The sequence below is a fragment of the Cervus canadensis genome, chromosome 24, assembly GCF_019320065.1.
Source record: "Cervus canadensis isolate Bull #8, Minnesota chromosome 24, ASM1932006v1, whole genome shotgun sequence".
Lineage (NCBI taxonomy): Eukaryota > Metazoa > Chordata > Mammalia > Artiodactyla > Cervidae > Cervus > Cervus canadensis.
This window is the reverse complement of record NC_057409.1, coordinates 23,926,608-23,949,186: the sequence shown is the minus strand read 5'-3', so window position 1 is coordinate 23,949,186 and position 22,579 is coordinate 23,926,608. Positions and strand designations below refer to the sequence as shown.

Below are 22,579 nucleotides of genomic sequence, written 5' to 3'. Positions count from 1 at the left end.
ATTCTGTTCACTTGATGCTTCTACCTTTGAAAGAGTGGAAAGAGGGAAAGAAAAGAAGGAAGAATTGGAGGGAAGATAAAGAGAAGAGTGGAGAGGAGGGTATTTGGGGTTAATTTTTACCTTCTCAAAAGTGGGATAATGAAATGGGACAATGTAGGTCCTGGTGTAGATGTTATTGTGTTTTGAACACCAGCTTGCTCTCCCCCATCTGAAGCACGTTTACTCAAAGCCCTTCCTCACTCAAACCCTAGCTGGGGTTGACTGTTGCTGGCTTCACTCTCAGCTCTGGGGATGGGCCGTGACTAACTTGAGTCAGAATATTTTGTCTCCCAACAGGTAAGGGATGTTTTAGAGGTAGTGATGGCAACTAATCCAGTTATGGCCAACACGATGAAAGATGTTCCTAGGATTTTTGAAAAAGATAATCATTCTTTCAGGCTTGATTCGGTGATTTGAGGCAGAGTAGCTTAGGGCGGGGATATCCATGGATGATGAAGTCAACTCAGGAAGGAAGAGAGTTCCAGACAGGCAGAAAAATGGAGGAGCCTGCTGACACCTGAATCTGGAGGAAGCTGCATGAGAAGCCAACTCTACCTGCAGAGTTTCAATCATATGACTAATAAATGCTGTTCTTTATATAAATTTGGGCTTCCCTGGTGGGTAAGGAATCCACCTGCAATACAGGAGACCCAGGTTCAATCCCTGGGTTGGGAAGATTCCCTGGAGAAGGAAATGGCAAACCACTCCAGTATTCTTGCCTGGAGAATCACACGGAAAGAGGAGCCTGGTGGGCTACAGTCTATGGAGATGTAGAGCTGGACATGACTGAGCGAATATCACATACACACAGAGTGATAGAAAAAGTCTCTCAGTCATGTTCAACTCTTTGTGACCCCATGGACTACACAGTCCATGGAATTCTCTGGGCTAGAATACTGGAGTGGGTAACCTTTCCCTTCTCCAGAGGATCTTCCCAACCCAGGGATCAAAGCCAGGTCTCCCAGATTGCAGGCGGATTCTTTACCAGCTGAGCCACACACACACACACATATAAATTAGTTTGAGTTGGGTTTCTGTTTCATTGAAAATGAAAATGACCTTAAGTGGTTTTCTTGGAAACACATGAATATCATTCCTCTTTACATCTCTTCCCCACTGTGTCCAGCCTGATGCTTTTTCATGCAGTGGTTGTTCACTGAATGCATTAATATAGTGGAAAGCTCTCTGGGTTGGAAGTTAAGACCTGCTTGTCTAAATTGTAGTGTATGTAATACAAAAATATGTGACCAAGTAGCCATCCAGGCTTCCTAAGTGGGTCAATGGGTAAAGAATCCTCCTGCAATACAGAGACCATCTGCAATGCAAGAGACGTGGGTTTGACCCCTGGGTCAGGAAGATCCTCTGGAGAAGGAAATGGCAACCCACTCAGTATTCTTGCCTGGGAAATCCCATGGATAGAGGAGCCTGGTGGGCTACAGTCCATGGGGTTGCAAAAGAGTTGGATACAAATTAGTGACTAAACCACCAAGCAGACACCACCCACCTGTTGGGACTCCAGGTTCTCATTTGAGATATGAAAGGATTGGACCAGTTCCCATACTGTTGGCCCTTGCTCTCTGTGAATTGCTCTTCTGCAGATTCCACTAACTGCAGATACCAAGGGCTTACTGTATGCACAATGCTACAGCATTTTACATAAGGCATTTGAGCATCCTTGGATCTGGGTATCCACAGAGGACTGCTGGAGCCAATCCCTTGCAGATACTGAGGGATGGCGGATATTATGCCACTCTCCTTCAGTGTGGAAGTACTGATAGTTTATATCTTGGGTCCATTTTTATTTTATTTGGTCAATACTTTCATTGTACTAGTTAAGTATCTTAAATCTCTCTCCGTGCAAATGTAGAAAATGAAGAGGAACTGAAGAATCTCTTGATGAGGGTGAAAGAGAAGAGTGAAAAAGCTGCCTTAAAACTCAGCATTCAAAAAACTAAGATCATGGCATCTGGACCCATCACTTCATGGCAAACAGATGAGGAAAAAGTGGAAACAGTGACAGATTTTATTTTCTTGGGCTCCAAAATCACTGCGGGTATTGACTGCAGCCAGAAATTTAAAAGATGCTTGCTCCTTGGAAGGAAAGCTATGACAAACCTAGACAGTGTAAAAAGCAAAGACATTACTTTGCTGACAAAGATCCATATAGTCCAAGCTAAGGTTTTTCCAGTAGTCATGTACAGATGTGAGAGTTGGACCATAAAGAAGGTTGAGTGCTGAAGAATTGATGCTTTTAAACTGTGGTGCTGGAGAAGACTCTTGAGAGTCCCTTGGATTGCAAGGAGATCAAACCAGTCAAACCTAAAGGAAATCAACCCTGAATATTCACTGGAAGGACTGATGCTGAAGCTGAAGCTCCAGTACTTTGGCCAACTGATGGAAAAAGCTGACTCACTGGGAAAGACTCTGATGCTGGGAAAGATTGAGGGTAGGAGGGGAAGGGAGCAACAGAGAACAAGATGGTTGGATGGCATCACCTACTCAATGAACATGAGTTTGAACAGACTCTGGGAAATAATGAAGGACAGGGAAGCCTGGAGTGCTGCAGCCCATGGGGTCACAAAGAGTCAGACAGGACTAACAGACTGAACAACAACCACCATTCAAATGTATTAATTCAACTAACATTTATTGAGTGCCTCTTACCTGTCAGGCACTATATTTGGCACTGGGTTACTGTGGAGAGTGAAACGACGTGGTCTACTGTTTTCACGCATCTTACAGTCCAGAGCTATGCTAATTAATGCAGTGGCCACCAACCATAGGTGGCTGTTGAGCACCCAAAAGGGGTCTAGTCTAAACTGAGGTGTGCTGTAAGCACGAAATAAACATCAGGCTTAAACGAGTAACCCCAAAGAGTGTCTCCTTAATGATTTTTTAAGCTGATTACAAGTTGAAATGATAATAATTGGAATAGATTGAGTTATAAAAATATACTATTAAAATTAATTTGGCTTATTTGCTTTGTACTTTTTAATGTGGCTGCCAGAAAATTTTAAATTGCATACATGACAGTGCTAGTCTAGAGCAGGAGACTGATGATTCTTCAATTTTAATGCTGTCTATGAATCCTCTGAAAAAATCTTGTTAAAATGCAGATGTGGTTCATGGAGTTCTGGGATTGGGCCTGATTGAGATTTTGTAATTTTTTTCTTTACAAGCAACCAGGTAATGCTGATGCTACCTCCCACGGAGCACACCTTTAGTAGACTAGAAGTGATCTGTAGACTTACCAAATGGGAAATTAAATGTGGATTGAAATATATGACTGAGGAAAAAATATATATAGGAATGAACTCACTGTAGAAAGAACGACTATTAAGATAAACGAGGGGGCTTCCCTGGTGCCTTGGTGGTAGAGAATCCATCTGCCAATGCAGAAGACACAGGTTTGATCCCTGATCTGGGAAGATCCCACATGCTATGGGGCAACTAAGTCCGTGTGCCACGACTGCTGAGTCGGGGTCCTAGAGGCCGGGGAGGCACAACTACTGAGCCCCAGGTACTGCAACTTCGGAAGCCCGAGAGCCCTAGACGAGGCTGTGTACTACAACCAGAGAGTAGCCCCTGCTTACTGCAACTAGAAAAAAGCCCTTGCAGCAACTAAGACCCAGTACAGCCAAAAAAAAGTAATAAAATGAATGAATAATTAGTTAAAAAAAAAAGGTAAACTAGGTATCACAGAAGCAAGAACTGAAACAAATGTAGCGTGAGGACAGTCTCTCTGTCAAACTTTAAAAAATTAGAGTTTGATGTTTTGTGAGAGATTTAAATGTGCTATAAGTACCATGACTGGTGTATGTACTCCTCTACTCCTACGCATGCGTGTACAGGATTCAATAGTTGAATTTAGCAAATATCCGTTGAGCTCACTTGGTGCAGGTATTGTCTATCAGCATGTAGGGCAGACCTTAGGGGATAAGAAGATGAATATGTACCTCTTCTCAAACAGCTCATCATGGAGTTAGAGAAAGATAAACACAGTTGACCTAACACAGCACAAGCAGCAGTAATCTCATAGTAATGCAACCTGGAGTTTTTGTTTGCTTTCACCTTTCTCTTAATGGACACGCTCTGATTTCCCTGAGGGTCATCTACACCCACCTTCCAACACTTTCCCTCGTGACCTCCACCCTCGGAACCTGGGATGCAGCAAGTGAGTCAGGTCTGGACAGACAGCAGGTACTGTGTGGACACGTTGGGCAAGGAGGGACATATAACGCCTCAAGAGGAAATGAGATTTCTGCAGCAGAGTTGGAATTTTCAGTGGGATAGGAGTCTTCCAGAACCTCCAGCCACCTGCTGCCCTGGAGGTGGGGGGAGGGGAGGGTCAGGATGAAGCAAATGCCATCACCAAGGAAGTAGATCTGAGGAATGAAGACAGTCATTTGGAGTTCCGTGTCTTACTATCCCTGAAGGTGTATATGCTCCCTTTAATTCGTAACCAATAAACTTTATTTGCTTAAGTAAGTTTAATGTGAATTTTCTGTTCCTTGTAACCCAAGGAGGCCTCACCGATTAACCAATAGCATGAACAAAGCAGAGAGAATGGGGCAAGTAATTTTGCTTGGGAGCTTCCCAGAGCACTTGACATTGAGTTCAATGCCTTAAATGACAAAGCAAGATCTAATGGACGTTTGGGTGATGGGACTGTGTTCCTTGTTATAATATTTATGGATTCTGCAAACTGAGCAGGATTTCTAAAAATGCCAGGTCATGTCCACAAGAATATGTTCTTAGTTTCTGGGAGAGGCTCTCTGAGTGGCAAGATGACTTTCCTGCCAAAAATATCAGCCAGTTCCTCATGAGGGCTTAAATGTCACCTCTCAGAGTTGTCTTCCCTGACCTCCCTATCGAAAATTCTTTGTTCCGCTTTTCTCCCAGTCATCCTGTTTAAATGTTGGAAGAGCATTTCCAACTTTGGAACTATCTTTGTATTTGTTTATTTATTTACTGTTGTTGTTCAGTCACTAAGTCAAGCCCGACTCTTTGTGGCCCCATGGACTGCAGCATGCAAGCCTTCCCTGTCCTTCCCTATCTCCCAAAGTTTCCTCAAACGCATGTCCATTGAGTTGGTAATGATATCTAAACATCTCATCCTCTGTCACCCCCTTCTATTTATTATAATGTCTTACATTACAGTATAAGCTTCCTGAAGGTCAGGACCACTATTGTCTCAATACATGCTATAACTGTAGCATCTAGCACAGTACCTGTCCTCTGGTGGCTCTTAAATATCAGTCAAATTCATGTTCAATTAATTAGAGCATTAAATCCATGTTCAGTTTCCAAATATTTTATAATGATGTATAGAAAGTATAGCAGGTCCAGAGGGAAAAAAACCCAAAAAGGATTCAAGGAGAGAGAGAAGTAAGTTCAATAAGGAACTCTAAAAAGAAATAACACAGTTCCTGAAAGGAGAAGGCTTAGGGGTTATTTGCTTATTTCACAATTATATGAAGCTTCTTTATCAGAAAAATGCAGAAGTTTCTCTCTATTGTTAAAAATTCTCTATTGCCTTTTACATTCTTCTCTTCTTCCTTCTTGATGACTGCCATGTGGATGTGATGACTGGAACTGTAGTACCTATTTTATGACCTTGAATATGGAAGTCACATATGAAGAAGCCACACACTGAGAATAGCAGAACAGAAGGAGAGAAGCATTCTGGGTCCCTGGTGGCTCACACGGTAAAGAATCCACCTACAGTGCAGGAGACCTGGGTTTGAGCCCTGGGTTGGGAAGATCACCTGGAGGAGGGCATGCCAACCCACTCCAGTATTCCTGCCTGGAGAATCCCCATGGACAGAGGAGCCTGGCGGGCTACAGTCCATGGGGTTGCAAAGAGTTGGACATGACTGAGCGACTAAGCACACACAATGATCTCATGGAGTGGTTGGACTAACCTTGGAGTATCTGGTTCATACTCCTTATTTGTAGAATATGTGTAACCTTCGCATTTTACAGCCACTATTATTTTGCATTTTCGGTTACATGTAGCCAAAATTAATTCTAGTTGATACTCTAGATTTTCTCTCTCTTTTTTAAAAATCATATATATATATAGGTCTCTATTCCAGAATATCTTTGAAAAACAACAGAAAACTAACTGTACTGGAGAGTTTAATATAACTGCCTGAATTCAGAATTCTTTACAGATATACTTAAAAGATGGATAGGAGAGTCATATAAGTTGGTAAATTACAGAGGTTTAATAAAAGTATTATAATATAAAAGCTAAGTATTCAGAGACTCATTCATAAAAAAGTAAGCAAGTTCAAAAATGGATTTGAAAAGATTTTTAGCCATATAAGTATGTGTCAATCATAAAGGAAATCAGTCCTGAATATTCATCGGAAGGACTGATGCTGAGGCTGAAGCTCCAATACTTTGGCCACATGATGTGAAGAACTGACTCACTAGAAAATACCCTGATGCTGGGAAAGATTGAACGTAGGAGGAGAAGGGGATGACAAAGGATGAGATGCTTGGATGGCATCATCGACTTGATGGATATGAGTTTGAGCAAGCTCCGGGAGTTGGTGATGGACAGGGAAGCCTGGCATACTGTAGTCCATGGGTTCTCAAAGAGTTGGACATGACTGAGCGACTGAACTGAACTGAACTGAAGTATGTATAGCTAAGAAATGTTCACTGCCTTAACTGGAAATTATCATAAATCAAAATGAAGCGGGAATAAAAAGAAATATGTGATCACTTTAAAAAGTCAATTAATTTTAGGCTATTTTAATGAAATTCTGACAAGCAAGAACTTGGAATGGATTCTTTTAAGATATCTTACAATTTTCAGGCCCTTGCTATAGTTTAGGTATTCTGTTTTGTCTTCCAGGAAATGAAGAAGGGAGTAGAAAAATAAAAATGACTAAAGGGAGAGAAGACAGGTCATTTGGAAAAGAACTTTTAAAAAAGATAGTCTAGCCTGGAAAAGAAAGAAGTAAAAGTGGAATTTAAAGTATTAAAGCATTTCATGAATATGAAAGCTGCTCAGTTGTGTCCGACTCTTTGTGAGTCCATGGGCTATAGAGTCCATGAAATTCTCTAGGCCAGAATTCTGGAATGGGTAGTTTTTCCTTTCTCCAGGGGATCTTCCCAACCCAGGGATCAAACCCAGGTCTGCCACATTGCAGGCAGATTCTTTACCAGCCTGAGCCACAAGGGAAGCCCAAGAATATTGGAGTTGTGTAGCCTATCCCTTCTCCAGGGGATCTTCCCGACCCAGGAATCAAACCAGGGTCTCCTCCATTGTAGGCAGATTCTTTAACGCTGACATATCAGGGAAGCCCTGATAGCTTCCCAACAGGAAGGTTTCCAATCACTGAAGTGGAACAAAGTTGAACTACCTTAAATTGAAGAAAGAACACATTACTAGAGTGTTTATAGAATCCTATGTCATGGAAAGAGTTTGATAATGTCACTGCCTAGAGATCTTTATAAAGTCTACAGTGGATATGAAGGTTTCCCACTGTGATGTCTCAACCCATGATCAACCATATACATCCTTTCTGAGTTGATACCTGGGTAGCAAAGGACTTCCTAGAAGGACCACAGGATTGGGATACACATGATCTCTTAGAATTCTGATTCTTTCCTTGACACTCAATAATTAGACAATTTCTTGAAATATATTCCAGCTTTTTTTTTTAAACAAACAGCAGACACTGTTGATTGTCCACCTGTAACAGATTCTGCTGATGCCCTGAATTTACCTCCAGGCATTCCCAAGTCCAGGATATGCTGACAGCATCTGTGGATTTCTATCTTAGGGCTTTCTCTCTACCAGAGTGTAAGGCAGTAGTTTGTCCCTATTGGGTTTAATATGTAATCCAGGCTCAAGTCTTCCAATTCTGCTTTCTGAGTCTTGCTAGCTCCACAATCTGAGGAGGGCTCACAGAGTATCTGATTTGCCTTCATGGCATCTTGCATAACTCTGATCTGCAAATAAGAAGCCCATTTTCCTGCAGAGTGGAAGCAATAGGCATGTGACTATAGGATCCTTGGGTACTACCATATGCATGCCACCGGACAGAACTCTTAAAGAATTCTGAAAGGCCCAGCTAAGGAGTCAGCTTGAGGTTGATATTTTTCTGGGTGGGACCCTGTACTTCAAAATATGGGATATGCTTTGAATCAAAAGTCAAATGATGTTCTGTCCTCAGTTGTTAGAGGGAGAATTTAAAAATTCTTTTCAAATGACCTGTCTTCTCTCCCTTTAGTCATTCCCAGCCCTAGTGAATGATCTATGATTGAGCTAAACTTATCAGGGCAATTTCATTTGATAGTTATTGGTTTAGGGGAAGTGGGCAGAGTACATCTTGGAAGATAAGAAACATGTACTGACATGTAGAAGCCAATTTTCCTCTCTGGCTTTGGATGGAGTATTGTGTAAAGATAACAATGGAGGAACTTCCCTGGTGGTCCAGTGGTTAAGAAAATGCTTTGCAATGTAGGAGACACGGGTTTGATCCCTGGTTGGGGAACTAAGATTCCACATGCAGTGTAGCAACTAAGCCCATGCTCTGGTGCCCACATGCCACAATTAGACAGCCCATATATTCCAACAAAAGATCCTGCATGACACAGTGAAGATCCTATGTTCTGCAGCTAAGACCTGACACAGCCAAATAAGTAAATAAATGCTTGGAGCAATTGCAGCCATTTTGTAACCAGGAAGAGAAAGAAAATGAACACCGAGAGTGGCAGAGTAAAGAGACAGAAGGAGCTGGGTTCTGATGACACAAGTGAGCCCTTTGAAGAAATCCTGGAATTGCCTTCCTCTGGGCAGTTTCAGTGAGATAACAGATAATTTTATTGTTTTAGCCACTTTTAGTCAGAGATGGGTAATTTCCAGTGATGTCTGTAGTGGACACTGTTGACTAGGGCTTCTCACATTTATTCCTTTCCATGACTACTTCTGTGTTAACGGTGTCCACCTTCCACTATAAAGGCCAAAAATGCTGATATTTCCTGGCTTCCCTTGCAGCTAGGATATGACCTTATGACCCAATTCTGGCCGATAGGACTTGAGGAGCAGTCAGTTGTTAGCTTTCTGAGAAAGGATTTCCTCCTTTATTAGAAGTGACATTTAGGAAACATTCTCCTATTCTTTGGCCACACACTATTGTGTTCTCATGTGACACTTGAAACTGTGGTGGCCATCTGTGAGTGTGATGACCTAAGGAGAAAGCCAGAGTGAAAGATGTAAAGACTCAGGTCCTCAGGGACCTGGCAGAGTCCTTGAACCCGTCTTAGATCTGCCCTGCCTCTTGAGTTATATTTAAGTGAGGTACATAAATATCATAATCTAAGTTAATTGTTGTTGGATGTTCTGCTCCTTGAGGCCAGAGCCATCTTAACTCAGAGATCTAGGGCTGTTACATTACTTCAATCACTGTCTTGTATGTGTGTGCGTGCTCAGTCGCTCCAGTTCTGTCTGACTCTGTGACCCTGAGGACTATAGCTCATCAGGCTCCTGTGTCCATGTGATTTTCCAGGCAAGAATACTGGAGTGGGTTGCAATTCCCTCATCCAGGGGATCTTCCCGACTCAGGGATCGGACCTGTGGCTCCTGCAGTCTTCTGCAATGCAGGCGGATTCTTTATCAGCTGCACTACCCTGAAAGCCCATCAATCACTGTCTTCCCCTCCTAATCCACCAGAAATGAAAGAACAAAAAAGTTTCTGTTGAATTTCTAAACATCAGCTGGTCCTCGTTTTACATTTTAATGATGATGAAAAATGCTAGTAGTATATAGCTTGCTATACAATCACAAACTATTTCTGGGACCCTCCACAGAAGACAATCATTAGGTATTCATGAAAATTACAAAGACATCTCCTCTCAACAGTCCTGTAATTTGGAGAAACAACAAAACTCTAAAAGGAACTGTTGGATGTTTTCATTCAGTTGGCCATTACAGCTTCTGAATTGAGCTTTCCTAAAAAAGAAGGGAAATACAATCAAATTCCCTTATTCTTTCAGATGCTGTAAATAAAAATATATTGAAAACCTGTCTAAAAGAAAAGCAGTTATGCATGTATTATTTTATTTAAGAAACAAAACATCATAGAGACTGGAGATATTACTGTTTACTGTAAGCAAACAGGATGAGAATTTAAATTTAGAAGGAACATTTTCTTTTAAAAGTATATATCATACCCACACAACTGCTTAACCCCCCCCCCCCACTAGTAATATCAAAAGAGATAATGAAGATGTTAGGATGTTGCTGGAATTCTACAAGTCTGCTTTATGATTATCGATGGGGAATAAAAAAGATTCCTGCCTTGGAAATTACTTATTTTCTAGAGGCTTTTCCTGGTTCTGGAACTACCACTTTGATGGTATACTTTCCTCAGCATGCAGAATGATGGTGGTCTTTTAGATAAGAAATCTTCAGGATTTTATCCTTTGATAGGGCTTCGACAGATTAGGAAGCAATTGAACTTCTTCTAGCAAGAAGAGCAGGTTTCCTGGGTCAGGGATCCTTTGCTTTAGGTAGTTAAACTGGCTTGGGGCCCAAGGTGAGTGAGCTTTCTTTGCTCCTCCTTTCATCACTCCAGACAGCTCAAGTTCAGGCGGTTTCACAGATTTTGAGATTCTCTTGGGAAATCGAGCCCCTGCTTCTGCCCAAGGTTGGCTCATGCACGTCACCTTTCACCTACTTTAAAGACAAGTTTTGCATCGCATGGTGGTTTACTATTCAAATAGCTATTTCTAGCTCCTTCATTACTTCAAAACAAAATGAAACCCTCCAAATGTTTTACTTCTTGTGGAATCGAGTCTGACTTAAAAGTTTTAAATTCGTTCACAGACCACTAAATAATATGTTGAATTAAAGAGAAAAAAAAAAAAAAAAAAAGCTCAACCCCACTACAGCTTGCGTAATGAAAGCCATCTTTTTAATAGTGTATTGTAGTTGCTATTTTAGTCATTTGTATTTTGCTTTGTTGGCTTGCAAGAAGGCAGCCTACCTGCACTCTTTTCCCCATTCGTAGTGTCTAAAGTGAAATGTAATGGCAAACTCTTCAAAATACAGAAACACGTTCAGCTTCATAAAAAGAAGTCCAAAAACAGTACTGAGGGGTCAACTTTATCCTTTAGAAAACAAGTATCAATCTTGAATATGCCTTCCCTGCCTGGTAGCTCAGACGGTAAAGCGTCTGCCTACAATGCGTATAAAGAGTGAGTGCACCGAGGTGAGATGGGCTATTTGCTGGGTTCGTTGAAGCCAAAGCAAGAATAAAAAACCTGCTTTGAATTCCTGAGCCCCTCTCGCTTCAGACATTTCCCCACATCATTTTATTTTGCAAAATCGGACAAATCTGTGCAAGAACGAAACACGTAATCCAGTTAAGAGGGAAGATAATGGCGCACTTTTTTCCAGATCTATATTAAGATTTATAGATTACAGCAACATCTGCGTTTGTAGTTTTTGGGAGGGGCGAGGCGGTGATCTTTCCAACCCCAGGGGAAGGGCCCTCCCGCAGACCGAGCCGGACGGCCCCTCCTCCGCCCACGTCGCGGCCGCACAGTCCGGCTCCCCTCCCCCGCCGCCGCGGTCCAGTCCTTCCCCCGCCGACCGGTTCCCGCCCCGCGCAGGCTGCGGCTGGGTCCCGTCCGCCGCGGCTCGGGCGAATGACCCGTAGTAACCCCGCCCCGCCCCCGGCCGCCCGCCGCGCTCCCGGCCGGAATTCGATAGGCCCAGCCCCGCACGCGCCACCGCCCGCGGGCCAATGGGCGGCGGCCTCTCTGCATATGCAACGAGCGCCGGCCGGGGGTGCGCGTCCCGGGCGGTTCGGCTCAACAGACGCTGGTCTGCCGGCGCCGGGGTGCGAGTCCGCGCTCGTCGCCGCGGCCGGGGCTGGGACGAGGCGGTGGCGGCGGACCGAGCCGCAGACGGCCGTCCCCTCGCAGTGCGACCGCGGCGGCACCGTCAGGGTCCCCAGGAGGCGGCCCAGGGCGCGAGTGCTCTGGGGGCGCAACCCAGGCCTGCGTGGGCCCGAGGAACCGGGGCCCCGGCATCGCGGTGAGTGCGGCGCCCGTTGTGGGCACGGCGGGGCCTCCGCGTGCGGCAGGGCTGCGCCCCGAGGGCCACCCTGGCCCGGGGGAAGGATGCGGCGGGCCTGGAGGCCCGGATCCCCGACGTGGCCGCCTATCCCGGCGGTGCGGGGGTACCGGGCTGCCCCGCGGCGTGGGTGGGAGGTGCCGCCGTGGGATCCGGGAAGCGGGTGAGGTGGGGCCCGGGCCGCAGAGCCCATGTGAGCCCGGGGGGAACCGCACCCCGAGCGGCCGAATTGTCCGGGGGAGGAAGGATGCGCGGGGTTCCCTCCCGGCGCTTTGGGGGCGGGGTGGGCTGGGGGTTGGCCACTTTCACTAGCCGGGCTCTGACGCGGTCCTCGGGAGGAAACACCCCTGCGGTTTCCGAAACGGTGCTGGAGGGGCGGGCGGGGGGTGTGTTGCTGCGGGCCTTGAGGAGAGATTGGGGGGTATGAGGTGGGTCGACCTTGGTATTTGTTCTGGCCGCGATCGGAGGCGATGGGCCTGGGATGAATCCTACTGGTCTGGGGTTGGGAGTTGAAGGTTTACTTTTCCCTAGGTACATTTTAATTATGCACCGATAATGGAATGGATAATTCCGAGCAACCCGAGCGGGGTAGGAATGATCCAGCCCGTTTCACAGGTGGAGAACCCGAGGCCCAGAGACATTGAGCTGGTTTGTCCAGTCTGACTTTAGAAAATGTGCTCTAAGCTATTGTGTATTTTGTTGTTTAGTCGCTAAGTCGTGTCCGACTCTGCGACCCCATGGACTGTAGCCCACCAGGCTCCTCTGTCCACGGGATTCTCCAGGCAAGAACGCTGAGGTAGGGTGACGTTTCCTCCTCCAGGGGATCTTCGCGACCCAGGGATTGAACCCCCATCTCTCCTGTCTCCTGATTGGCGAGCGGATTCTTTACCACTGAGTCAGCTAGGAATCGCAGAGAGAATCACAGCTTCTCTTCTTATTTGCCATGATTTGGGGGCAAGTTGATGTGTCCAAACAGCAGTTCTCTCTACCTGTAAAATGGGAATAACCACCACCTTAGAGAGTTGTTAACAGTTTTAGAGATACTATGCAGAAACTCTTCGTAGGAAACCTGAAATGTTATAAAGGCTCAATAAATGTCAGCTGAGATGGAATAGGCCTTGTGAAATTGATTGTAGTGGAATAAGATGACAAACAGCTGACACTTACTGAGCCTTTATAACATTCCAGGTTTCCTACGAAGAGTTTCTGCATAGTATCTCTAAAACTGTTAACCACTGTCTAAGTTGGTGGTTATTCCCATTTTACGGGTAGAGAGAACTGCTGTTTGGACACACCAACTTGCCCCCAGATGACTGCAAGAAGAAGGGAAAGCTGTGATCAGACCCGCCTGTTTGAAAATCTAGAGCTCTCTTACCCAAGCGTTATATTATGCTGCCTCTCTTTGGTGGCTGGCTGAATAGTTGTCACCGTGGAGTTTTGTTTGAGTGGCCAGGAGAGCAGTCATTTGATGATAACCTTTTCTGGTTCCCCAGGTTTGTTTCAGGAGTTGAGGGGTGCTGCTGAGTTGCTCCTAAAATTGTGTATTAGAAGGTTATTACTGGGAAGAAGTGTGGCGACACGGGAGTGTACTGTATAGACTTTTCTATCCTTTTGTGTTCTGGAGTGTTCTTGTGCAGTTCTTAAAACTTAGGAATGAGTAAGGCTTCTTCAGTCACTGGCATTTTCCTTTTAGTCTTTTCCTAGTTCATTCTTTCTCTGTAAAAAGAGTTGGTTCTGTAGTAGGATGGTGGTGTTGGGTGTAGGGCTGGATGTATGGGGATGTACGCTGGATGTATGGGGTTGAGGTGACAAGTCACCTAGTGTCCTTGGGTCTCAGTTACTGGGTTTGTGAGCTGTGTACACTGGATGATTTAAAGTTGTCCTTCTTGAAGGAAGGATGGATGGGGAAAATCAATCCCTGCCTGGTTTGGGGAGTCAGAGCCCCAAAAAGTCCCAACGTTTTTCTTGTTGCTTATGTGCTCCTCTGCTGTCTGGTTCTGTTTAACAATTCCTTAGTTAGTTAATTGCTCCTTAGAGCCTTTAATTCCTATTCTATGTCAGGCAAGGTGCTAGGAATGAAGAAGAGAACAGAATTGATGCCATTTTTGCCTTTTAGAGGAAAGAATATGAAACAGGTCATCATATGAATAATAGATAATTAGAAATTACATGTATAATGAAGGAAAAGTAACATGTGAATGAGTATAATATAGACTGTTGTGATTTAGATGGAAATCTAGTCTAGGGAGGGTTGTTTTTTTTTTTTTAATTGTGGGTGACAGGTGCTTGGGTGACTAGGTACTATTTAAAAAAAAAACTTTTAAATTTGGGCATGATTTTAGATTTATAGAAAAGTTGCAGATATGGAGTATTCCTATATACCATAACCTGGCTACCCTGCTCTAATACTAGCATGTCACATCACCTTGACAAATGAACCTTGGTTCATTTGTCAAAACAAAAGATTTATATTGATAGTATACTTTTAACTAAATTGTAAACTATGTTCAGGTATCACCAATTTTTCCACGAATGCCCTTTTTTTCTGTTCCAGGGTTGAGTCCATGATACCAGCTGGCATTTTGCATTCATGTTATTTTAGTCTCCTCTAGTATTAAATGGTAATTTTAACATTTCCCTTTTATGATTTTACTTTTAATAATTTGTAATAGTAAGTGGTATAGAACACTAAGGAAGTAGATATATGAATATGTAAAATAAACTACTAATATCAACCCTTTTAGTGGTTCCAGTTTTGTTTAAATTAGGATTGCCCAGTATCACTAGGGTAGAAAATTTCTTTCTAAGCCAATCATCGGTTGACGGGCACTTTGGTTGCTTCCGTGTCTTGGCTGTTGTAAATAGTGCCGCTAATATACATGTACTCAAATGTTTGTTTTGAATTACAGTTTTCATCTTTTCTGGAGTGGAATTGCTGGGTCTCATGGTAGCTCTATTTTTAGTCTTTTAAAGTGTCTCCTTACTGTTTCTCTAGTGGCTGCACCAAATTACATTCCCACCAACGTGTAGTAGGGTTCTTTTTTCTCCTTTAGTATTTATTATTTGTAGACTTTTTGATGGTAGCCACTCTGACAGGTGTGAGCCTCATCACAACCTCATTGTGGTTTTGACTTTCGTTTTTCTTGATAATGATGTCGAACATCTTTTCATGTGCGTGTTGGCCATCTGTATATCTTTTTTGGAGAAATGTCCATTTAGGTCTTCTGCCCATTAAAAAAAATTTTTTTTGATTGAGTTATGTGAGCTGTTTGTATATTTTGAATATTAACCCTTTGTCAGTTGCATCATTTATAATAAATACTTCTCTCATAGGTTGTCTTTTCATTTTGCTTACTGTTCCTTTTGCTGTGCAAAAGCTTTTAAGTCTTGTTTGTAAATTAAAAGATTTCTGCTCCCTGGAAGAAAAGCTCTGACAAACCTAGACAGCATATTAAAAAGCAGAGACATTACTTTGCCGAAGAATTGATGCTTTTGAACTGTGGTGTTGGAGAAGGCTCTTGAGAGTCCATTGGACTGCAGGGAGATTAAACCAGTCAATTTTTTTTTCCCAATTATTTTTATTAGTAGGAGGCAAATTACTGTACAACATTGTAGTGGTTTTTGCCATACATTGACATGAATCAACCATGGATTTACATGTGTTCCCCATCCTGGAACCCCCTCCCACCTCCCTGCCCATCCCATCCCTCTGGGTCATCCCAGTGCACCAGCCCCGAGCACTTGTCTCATGCATCCAACCTGGACCGGCGATCTGTTTCACACTTGATAACATACATGTTTCGATGCTGTTCTCTCAGATCATCCCACCCTCACCTTCTCCCATAGAGTCCAAAAGTCTGTTCTATACATCTGTGTCTCTTTTTCTGTCTTGCATATAGGGTTATCATTACCATCTTTCTGAATTCCATATATATGCGTTAGTATACTGTATTGGTGTTTATCTTTCTGGCTTATTTCACTCTGTATAATGGGCTCCAGTTTTATCCATCTCATTAGAACTGATTCAAATGTATTCTTTTTAATGGCTGAGTAATATTCCACGGTGTATATGTACCACAGCTTTCTTATCCATTCGTCTGCTGATGGGCATCTAGGTTGCTTCCATGTCCTGGCTATTATAGACAGTGCTGTGATGAACATTGGGGTGCACGTGTCTCTTTCAGATCTGGTTTCCTCGGTGTGTATGCCCAGGAGTGGGATTGCTGGGTCATATGGCAGTTCTATTTCCAGTTTTTTAAGGAATCTCCACACTGTTTTCCATAGTGGCTGTACTAGTTTGCATTCCCACCAACAATGTAAGAGGGTTCCCTTTTCTCCACACCCTCTCCGGCATTTATTGCTTGTAGACTTTTGGATAGCAGCCATTCTGACTGCCGTGAAATGGTACCTCATTGTGGTTTTGACTTGCATTTCTCTCATAAAGAGTGATGTTGAGCATCTTTTCATGTTTTGTTAGCCATCTGTATGTCTTCTTTGGAGAAATGTCTGTTTAGATCTTTGGCCCATTTTTTGATTGGGTCATTTATTTTTCTGGAATTGAGCTGCAGGAGTTGCTTGTATATTTTTGTCAGTTTTGTCTGTTGCTTCATTTGCTATTATTTCTCCCATTCTGAGGGCTGTCTTTTCACCTTGCTTATAGTTTCCTTTGTTGTGCAAAAGCTTTTAAGTTTAATTAGGTCCCATTTGTTTATTTTTGCTTTTATTTCCAATATTCTGGGAGGTGGGTCATAGAGGATCTTGCTGTGATTTATGTCAGAGAGTTAAACCAGTCAGTTCTAAAGGAAATCATGATTCTTCATAGGAAGGACTGATGCTTAGGCTGAAGCGCCAGTACTTTGGCCACCTGGTGAGAAGAACTGACTCATTAGAGAAGACCCTGATGCTGGGAAGGATTGAAGGAGGGAGGAGAAGGGGACGACAGAGGATGCGATGCTTGGGTGGCATCACTGACTTGACTGATAAGAGTTTGAGCAAACTCTGGGAGATAGCAAAGGACGGGGAAGCCTGGCGTGCTGCAGTCCATGGGATCGCAGAGTCAGACATGACTGAGCAACTGAACTGAACTGTGTTTTTATTTCCTTTGCCTTGGGAGACTGATCTAAGAAAATACTGCTGTGATTTATGCAAAGAATGTTTTGTCTGTGTCCTCTTCTAGGAGTTTTATGGTGTCATGTCTTATATTGTGTTGCTCAGTCATGTCCATTTCTTTGCCACCCCATGGACTGTAGCACGCCAGGCTCTTCTGTCCATGGGATTTTCCAGGTACAAATACTGGAGTGGGTTGCCATTTCCTCCTCCAGGGGATCTTCTCAACCCAGGGATTGAACCCACATTGCTTACCTCTCCTTCACTGGCAGGTGGATTCTTTACTGCTACCGCCACCTGGGAAGCCTTGTCTTAGATCTTTAAACAATTTGGAGTTTATTTTTGTATATGTTTGGAGGAATGTTCCAACTTGTTGTCTTAGCTGTAGCTGTCCAGCATTCCCAGCACCACTTATGTAGAGCCTGTCTTGTCTTCTGGGGAGATTTTTGAATTGATTTGGTGAGATACTACTAGATGACAGTCTTGCATTCTGATGCTGTAGTTAAATGCGCCTGTAGCCAAGAGTTTGGGAACTTTTTTGAGCAACAGTACTTTTTTAATCTCAGTATCTGTTCCTCTTCAGAATGTCACTCCAGCTCACATTGCAAGATGTGAAAATGAGAGAGGGGATTTTTTTTTCAGGAAGTCATTCTCTGCCTGCCTTTTGAGTATTTACAGCTTAAATATTCCTGTAATATTTTAACTTTCCCATTCAAATGAGCAGCTGGGAAGCAAGAAACTTTACATGGGTTTTGGACTAAAGGCTGGGATTTGGATTTTTCAGGAAAGCTAGGCCAAAAAAAGATGACAGTTTTTTCTAACTTTAGGTAAGTAGCATTATATTTATCAAAAGTATCTGATGTAGTTTACACTTTACAGAGTGACTTAAAATTCTAATCTCTTAGGAGTCAAATGATGATGTGGTTTGGGAAATACTTGCCATTAAATGTGTGACTATTTCAGTTGAATGTGTGTTAAACCAGTACAAATAATTCATTGCAGTCAGTACCTTTACTGATTGCCATTTGCAAAGTACTGTGCTAGATGTATGATGTGGAATAAATGAAAAGATGAACTTGTAAAGTCCTTGCTTTCAAGGAGATTTCAACTTAATGAATACTAATACTCAGATTTAATTTTTTTCCCCTTTTTTGAGCTAACATGAAAGTGCTTTCATGTTAGCTTATTTGATTCTTGGATCCTTATATCGTTAGCAGAAATACTGAGAAAAGGGAGATTTACAGGCAAAATTGCCAGATGTGGTAATTAATAGTAGTATATGGATTGGGAGAAGGGGAAGTTGAATGATGACTAGTTTACCATTTTGGCGCCATCGGTGGAGAGATGATGGGTGAGATTGCCTGTGGAGAGACTGGAAAGAGAACTGGAGGAGGCTGAGTTTGCCTGGGAGATGGGCACAGTGGCCAGTCATGTGAGAGGGACAGCCTGAAGCAGGGGTCCCTGCTGCCGTGGAGAAGCACTCACCACTGTGGAATGCTCCTGTGAGAAAGTTGGAGCACCATCTGTTGGACTTAGCAACTTGGAAGTCACAGCTGACCTTGGCAGGAGATACTGATATGGTGGTAGGGATGGGATGGGGAGCAGAAGTAAGGGGAAGATGGGGAAAGTGGGGATCACAAGAATAGGAAACTGCTCTGGAGAGTGTTGATTGGTAGCACGATATATACGTGTGGCTGATTCATGTTGATATTTGGCAGAAAACAAGAAAATTCTGTAAAGCAATTATCCTTCAATTAAAAAAATAGATAAACTTAATAAAAAACATGCTGATGGGAAAGTGTCTGAGTGGGGTAGGTTGAGTATAGATGAGGAAGCTGTTACTTGTTGGTGCAAAATGGAGCCTTGAGCAATTTCCAGAAAATTGCCAAGACCTGTTAAATTCCTAAAAATCAGCCACTTTTCACTGACTCATGACAGTCTTTTTAGAAAACCTTACTACACAGCATTGTGTGAAGCTGATTTAACATGTGACTTAGTCTTGATTTTATTCACCTTAATATAGTATATACTTTCATCTGACTTTTGATCATAGTTTTTCTTTTATAAAGGAGGAGACATTATAAACATGAAATCTTGTGATTTCTTCTGTGTGCTATTTTTAGTTTCATAATAAATGTTTTCAGACTGCTTCTGTTTTCCTGACATTTTAAGTGCCTAAATTCTTTTTGTTTAAAACTGTAACTTCTATTTTTACTGAAATATGTTTACTTATGTTTCATGTTTCCCATTTGGAGGGATAAAGAATTGTCATATGATTCAGTGGGTTTAATTGATCTGCTAATTTTTATTTGGAACTGAAGATACCAAAATAACCAATGTTTTGGAGAAACTGGCTAACTATAGTAATCTGCTTGTTTGTGAAGGTATTATGAGGATATGTAGGGGGCATTGATTTTTAAAAAAAAATTTTTTTTAAAAATTTGTTTTTAATTGGAGGATGATAGCTTCACAATATTCTGTTGGTTTCTGCCATACAACAACTTAAATCAGCCTTAAGTATATAAGTATCCCCTCCCTCGCGAGCCTCCCTCCCACCCGCACATCCCACTCCTCCAGGTTGTCACAGAGCACTCTGTAGCCCCGTTGAGCCCCCCGTGTCACCCAGCAGCTTCCCGCTGGCTGTCTGTTTTGCATATGTGTATGTGTTTCAGTGCTGCTGTCTCAGTTCGTCCCACTGTCTTCTTCCCCTGCTGTGTCCACCAGTCTGCGTCTGTTCCTGCCCTGCACATAGGTTCATCAGTTCTGTTTTTCTAGGTTCCATATATATGCATTTAGTATACTATAATTGTTTCTCTCTTTCTGACTTGCTTCACTCTGTATAACAGACTCCAGGTTCATCCACCTCAGTTCAACTGACTAAATTTGTTCCTTTTTATGACTGAGTAGTATTCCATTGTATATATGTACCACAGCTTCTTTATCCCATTCATCTGTCAGTAGACGTCTAGGTTACTTCCATGTCCTGGCTATTGTAAATAGTGCTGCAATGAACATTGGGAATACATGTGTCTTTTTGAATTGTGGTTTTCTCAGGGTATATGCCCAGTAGTGGGATTGCTGAGTCATCTAGTAGTTTTAGTCCCAGTTTTTTTTTTTTTTTAAAGGAATCTACTCAAATTAGTGCATATCTTGCAAGACACTGGGAATTTCAAAATGAGTAAGGATCGTCCCTGCTCTAAAAGAGCTCAGGATTCATGAAAGGAAATGTATGAACATTATATGTATAAGGGAAGAAGGTATCCGAGCATATGTGTTACTGTGCAGTATAGCTCATACAGACAGAACAGGGCAGGAAAAATGGGAGACTTGGGGGGGGGGGTCTTGTTTTTTTTTCTCTCCTTCAGAAGTAGTTTGTTGGCAGGAAGTGACAAGGTATTGTGAATCCAGTACATGAGCAAACCCATCATGTAAGTAAGAGCATACATTACTTAAAGGGGACTAGGAAATACTAATTCCTTAAGAATGAGAGTGTTCAAGCTGTCTGAAGATACATAAAAGGTATGGTTAATGTTAAGTGAGCAGTACAGACGTCAGAGAGGTCCTATTGGCCAGGGTCTCCAGGAAAAGATTAGCTAAGCAATTGAGACATAGATTGGCTTTGAAAAAAACAGTTGGGTTTAAGGTAGAGGTACTCTAATGGGGATGTCCAGGGCAATTGGGGAAGAGCAGGATTGACAAATCAAATTGAGGCATCCTCTGTTCTGGAGGACTAGAGAAGCTGTGAGCATAAGTCACATCCTGGGGGAGAAACAAAAACACTGGAGCCTTGGAGGATAAAGACTATTAAGATCTTGCCTGACTCATTTATTGATTCCTTCAACTCACCAAGTACAGCTGACCCTTGAACAACATGGGTTTGAACTGTGCAGGTCCACTTGTGGATTCCCCGCTTCCCCGCAATGCGATGCATACTGCAGCACTACGCAGTCCAAGGTTGGGTGAATCCCTGGATGTGGAACCATGACTGGAGGGCCGCCTATAAAATTACATGGTGATTTATAAAACTTTGTGCTGTAATTGTCAAACGAATGGTAGCAGGGGACGGGACTAGGAAGGGAGGCTGGGCAGCGGGTAAGGGACGAGAACCCTGTGCACTCTGCATTTCGGGTCTGGCCCGAGTTGTCTCTGACACTGCGGTGACGGTGGATGTGACGCTGCCCATACCAGTCACCGTTTACGGAGCTGTCTCCTCGTCTGTGAACCGTTCTTGCTCAGCGCTCGCGCTTGTGAGCTGCTTTCACTTCCCTTCCTGTCTCTCTTTTTCACTTGGCTCAGGACTTTTTCTGTTTCTCCCTTGTTTCTTTCTTCAGCTTCTTTGAAACTTTATCAGTTAATGTTGTGTGTTTCCCCCTGTGTTTATGTGTTTGCTACTTGTAATTTACTAGGGTATTTGCATGTGTTTTATTAAATTCTGGGCTTCGCTTGTGACTCAGCTGATAAAGAACCTGCCTGGATTCGATCCCTGGGTTGGGAAGATCCCCTGGAGAAGGGAAATGCTACCCACTCCAGTGTTCTGGCCTGGAGAATTCCGTGGACTGTATAGTTCATGGGGTCGCAAAGAGTTGGACATGACTGAGTGTCTCTCACTTACTAAATACTAGTTACACTGCTGCATAAATCTTTTTTTAATGTGTATATTTTATTGAAGTCTAGTTGATTTACAGTATTTCAGCTGTATAGCAAGGTGGTTCAGCCATACGTTTTGAATATTATTTTCTAAATTGGTTTTGTTAGCATAAAACAGTTCGTTTTTCTGCAACGCTGTTTCTGGGTTATAAAATATTCATTATCATTTTGGCCAGAGTTATGAAAAGTTTCTACTTCAATCAGAGAAATTTCTTATTTTCATCATGGTTGAAGTGATCCTCATTCTGGTCCTTCACTTTGGCTTTTTTTTTAAACCATAACATTAACAATCAGAAATCTTCCTATTCTGTTTGAAAACTGACTTGATCCTTGAAGTTATTGCCTCTTGTTTGGAAGAAGGTTGGGGTAATTGAGTTCCTTCTAAAATGAAGTAGGGAGTTTTTTAGTTCCATAGGAAACCAGAATGAACCTGAGTGAATTCATCTTAGAGCTGTACTGGACATTTTTACAGAAAGATAACTGACCTCTGTTGCAATTATACCAGGAGTCATTGTTCTTTTGTACTGTAACTTGCCTTACTGCTAGTGTGTTAGAGTTCAAGAACTGGTGTTCGTCATTGACTCCGAAACTGGGCCTGACTTCTGGACTGATGCCTGTGTACTCTCTGGCCTAGTGCCCGGGTAGTGCACTTCTTAGAGATGAAGAATGTTTAGTTTGTATAAC

At 42.8% G+C, this 22,579-nt stretch overlaps 1 protein-coding gene and 1 pseudogene across 2 annotated transcripts in view; both read left to right on the top strand.

Moving 5' to 3' along the window:
- The window catches only part of LOC122426127, a 34,438-nt pseudogene extending 32,791 nt beyond the window's left edge, over positions 1-1,647 (top strand).
- Positions 1,648-11,971: 10,324 nt separating this feature from the next.
- Positions 11,972-22,579, top strand: part of ACSL3 (acyl-CoA synthetase long chain family member 3) — a 75,489-nt gene continuing 64,881 nt past the window's right edge. The window contains exon 1 of one of the 2 annotated variants that reach the window (XM_043444748.1): positions 11,972-12,103. The gene's annotated coding sequence lies outside the window, so the exon portion shown is untranslated. The remainder of the gene's footprint in view (positions 12,104-22,579) is intronic. The other variant, XM_043444747.1, reaches the window with a different exon arrangement.